The 4,544-nt window shown below is 33.3% G+C and overlaps 1 long non-coding RNA gene across 1 annotated transcript; it reads left to right on the top strand.

Annotated features, from left to right (window-relative positions):
- Window positions 1-284: 284 nt before the first annotated feature.
- LOC148270955 (uncharacterized) lies at window positions 285-3,906 on the top strand. Its single transcript, XR_015825237.1, has 4 exons — window positions 285-427; window positions 2,024-2,143; window positions 2,724-2,804; window positions 3,450-3,906. It is a non-coding gene; the product is annotated as an uncharacterized LOC148270955 (long non-coding RNA).
- Window positions 3,907-4,544: the final 638 nt, after the last annotated feature.

The following is a 4,544-nucleotide window of genomic DNA, read 5'->3' as shown; positions in this document are numbered from 1 at the left end:
ATGCATACTATCTACACGTTAAAGAAAGAAAAACAATGAAATTAATACAGGAAAGGAAAGAGATTTTCTGAACAAAAGTATGTTTTAAGGTGATTTTGTTTTTAGTTTAAACAATATGGAAAACTCGATGTTCTGCACTAAGTATTAAAATATCAAAGTAATAATGGCTTTTTTTGTTAAAAAAAAATCAGCGTAAAATGGCAGTATTAATAATTTATAAATCGGTGTAAAATAAACTATTCAATTTACACTATGTTAATCTGAATATCATATTATTTTAGACATAAGGTTCTCTGCGGTGCAGTATCCAGTAATCAGTACAAGAACGATTCCAGAGTCCTTCCTCGATCTGAAAGTGAACCACCTCCGTGCCCGAGGCTTTATAGTTCTCCAATATGTACGAGAAAGCCTAGTAAGGCTAGCACCGGTAATGCGCATGATTAATTATTATATATTTATTTATATATACGCCGAATGGGCACATTTTTAAGCACATATTTATGCATAGAAAATTATTAAAAAAATAAATCAGAAAGACAATGGTATAAAGTAGACTTTGTGGGAGTGGAAGCGGGAGAGAGATGTTTATAAATGAATTTGATTCAGTGATCGCTTGAAAGAAGACAACTTGTTATCAAAGAAATCAAGACTGGTATGTTTATTGGCAGACCTAAGAATTCTGGGCATAAGGGAATGAAAACCATAGTTAGTTCTATGGTTATCAGTATAAAAGAGTTAGTTTTGTCTGAGGTTTCTAATTCAGATATTTAATTGTATTGGGCTCAGTAGTTCAGGCGCATCAAAGAGTGAGTTGAGAGTTTTAAATAGGACTAGAAGGTCGGATTTATTTCGATGGTCTTGAAAAGAAGATATATTTAAGCTAGTTTCTAACTCATTATCAATAATCAATCAACATTACTTTTAATGCATTAAGATGTATAATATCAACAGAAATATTTGTACTCCATGTATGCCGCGTAACTATGGAACAGATACACGCAAACAGCGTGAAATAAATTAAGGGTCACATATATTAACAATACACATACATTGAGAAGATTCTCAAGCCCACCATCCACCCGCAGCCGTTATAAAGTCTGGGGGACTCTATAACAGTAGGAAAGTTATTATAAATATTCCTGAGGAATACAAACTCTTTGCAGATTAAGGAGGGAGGAGGGGATGTATGGACAGAGGCCAACACGTCGTCTCCACCCCTCATAATCCACTCAATACCAAAATTTTTTATAAAAAAATAAGGTGTCTACAAACAATTTACCCAAATAAACGTATTCAAATATTCAGCAATAATGACTTAAAACAAAAGTAACACAGAATATTTTAAAAATATTTTTTTCTTTAAAAAAAAATTACTAAGCATAAAAAAACTTATTCAAGTCATTGAAAAAAACAAATGAGATCTGTACTGCTAGAAAAAAAAACTATTCATTTTTTTGGTTTGCTGAATTCGGGCGAAGAAATTTCAGGTTTCTGGGCCCCAAAATATTCAATATGTCACCCGAACATTACAAAACCATGACTCGAATTCAATTAAATAAATTTGTAAGAAAAGGGTTACTGGATTTAGGTAGAGAAAAATCGGAAAACTAACTAAAAAACATTTAAAAATAATGATTGGTATAAATATTCTATTACTTTATAATAAATTAACTAGTATGTAGTCATGTTATTGTTTATTTTTGCATAAAAATGTCTGCCTTAAAACAGGTTGTACCTTGTTAGGCAGACTGGACAAAATCCAGAGAAATCTATTACCTAAGTATGTATGTAGTAGATAAAGAAATTGTAATTTTTGTTAATAAACCATTATTATTATTATTATTTAAATTTTGGTGGCCATTTTCTACAAGTTGTATATGTTGATAACTCACTATTGGAAAATGGAAATCAAGCTGGGGTAGAGTGGGGTTTGAACCTCGGACCTCTGATCCGTGAGTCCGCAACACTCGCCACAGGTGTTCCTGGGTTGTTTCAACCCAATTCAAATTATATTGTATTTCAGAAATGTTTGAAATCAGCCCCTACGCTCAATTCACGATGGGTTTCCAAACATTTGGGCATGCAGAGAACCAAGATAGACCGGGATATATTAAAACCAAACCTGGGATATATAGTACGGGAGGTATTTATTAATTTATTTAAATACACAATAAAATTGTTGTAAATTTTTGAAGCAATCTTTAGTTATAATAAAAATATAAAAAATTCAAGTTAATGATTTTTAAAAATCTGTATCAGCTGAATGACAGTTATTGAAAATTTCATCTGACTTCTCGTATAATATTAGAAAAATATTGAAATTATTTTTAAGCATCAATAAATGAGCATGATGAGCAGAATGATGAGACCAACTGCTGTACTTCCTTTATGTCCTTTTTTTAAATTGAAAAGCATTGATTGTTTGAAATTAAAAAAGAAAAAACAATATTTTTTTAAATATATTTTATCCCCACTTACATTTTTTAAATTTGTACGATACTCTCACTCACGGACACACACATATCCACCCTATCACCCACCCTCTCTCTCTCACACACACACCCGGCTTTAACATACCCATTAAATTTAGGCTCTAATTGGAATACAATTAAAATGACATTTTATACCTAAGAATTCATCTAATTGTTGTTTTGATATGTTTGTTGTGTTGTATTCTGTTGCCTTTAAAAAACATATAAAATAAAAATATTATATTCTTGCAGATACAAGTTTCCAGGCATGTTCAGAATCTGATGAAAGCGATAGTTTATCCAAATCTGCTACAATTGCTAAAGGACCCAGTAGTAAGTTAATATTTTTTTGTATTTTTTTATGATTTTAATTTTAGAGACAATGAAATATTAGCATTTATAACCTTCTAAGATTGTAAAAATTTGAAATTGTTGGTGATTTGTGAAATGCACTGTGTAGATTTTTAAACACCACACTCTCCCATATTATAATTTTTAACTTTCGATGACTCCATATCTTCCAAATATACCTACTCATCATGCTTTGTATATCTAGATCACCCGATTTCCGTCGCAGTACATCTCAGTTTTATTTAATTTATTTATTTAAATAGGTTAATACAATTAAGTGATCACAACCGCTAGAAAACGACACCGCTCTCACACATTAAGTTAAAATCTCTTGTCACTGTTTGGACAGCCATCTTGTTACACCCACAACCACAATCATACTACATCCCCACCGCTTCATGGCATATCATGGCGGCTAGATAACCACATTGCTTTCTTAAAAAATCATAGCTTTATTGCTACTTATAACATTACAGGTAAAATCCATAGTCAAAATCAATGTGTTTTCTGCTAGGTGGACCAAAATATAAGAAAAAGTTACCTGTTAAAAGACGTTGCTTAATATAATGGATTTGCTACTTCGAAAAAATATTACCAAAATATAAACGAATTCGTGTGTTTTTACAGAAATGTGCAGGGTCCAGTACCACAGATAGCAAGAGGGGTATTTCTCAGAGAGAACTGGACCAAGAAAGGATTTCAAACACTAAGTTTACTAGAAATTCTTTGAGTGTTTACAATCTTGTTGCCGTTAAATCTTAGATAGACTGGAAATGAATCGAAAGGGTATGCGCTAACAGTTACCAAAGTGAAAAGACTGTATAAATACTAAGCTAGGCATATCGATGGCAGCTACGTAAAATATTGTATGTTAAAAACTTTAATTTCATTTAAACAACTTTGTTATTGACATATATTTCTTATTTTGTATGATCCACTTGAAGTTGACTATTTTGATTCTTATTCTTGAAGGTCAGTGCAGATCTATTGTGTCCCCTTGAAAAGTTCTCGCCCTCAAAGCCCAGGTCTTTAAAGAGCCTGGCTACTGTGTGAAAGGCAAGAGTTCTCATTTTTCTAAAATAAATCTCCACTTCAAAACTCAAATCCGTAAACTATCAGGCTATTAGGTAAGGGGCGAGCTTCTTAACATTCTTGGGGTTGACCAATGGTCCCCCAAGGATGAGGTTTCTTTTATGATATAAAGCATCTCATTCACATAGAGTGTGTATAGGTGTTTCCTTATCTGTACTGCAGAACCTACATCTAGAAGTTTCGGAAAGGTTCGTGTGAGGTAGCAATGTGTGCGTTTAATCTGCAGTGCCCTGTAAGGGTTCTAGTGATAACCCTCACTTGATTTCGGCTTAGCTTTATTAGGTCGAAAACAAACCTTTGCAAGTACTCTTTTATCAGTTTCTTCGCATGATGCTGACTAGGTGCTTCTCCCAGAGCATTATGCTCTAATTCCTGGACCACAACCTAAGCTAATTACAAGGAGCAAATTTGGGCAACCTGCAGTAGGGCTCAGGGCCTATTGGGGCTGTCTCAGCTCCCAGCCTTGCCAATTCATCAGCTGCCTCATTATTGTCGGTGATTGAGTCTCCAGGTACCCAAATCACAATGCTACACAATTAAACGCCCGTAGGCCTTCCAATGTTGATTTAGAATTAATCTTGACAGAGCTCAGTGCTTTTAGAGCAGACTGTCTGAGAATGAAAAATATTT

Source organism: Micrasema longulum, unplaced genomic scaffold (genome assembly GCF_059751315.1).
Source record: "Micrasema longulum isolate JH-2025_06_02 unplaced genomic scaffold, ASM5975131v1 h1tg003232l, whole genome shotgun sequence".
NCBI lineage: Eukaryota > Metazoa > Arthropoda > Insecta > Trichoptera > Brachycentridae > Micrasema > Micrasema longulum.
The sequence above is the reverse complement of the archived record's forward strand: the minus strand, read 5'-3'. Positions and strand labels throughout refer to the sequence as shown.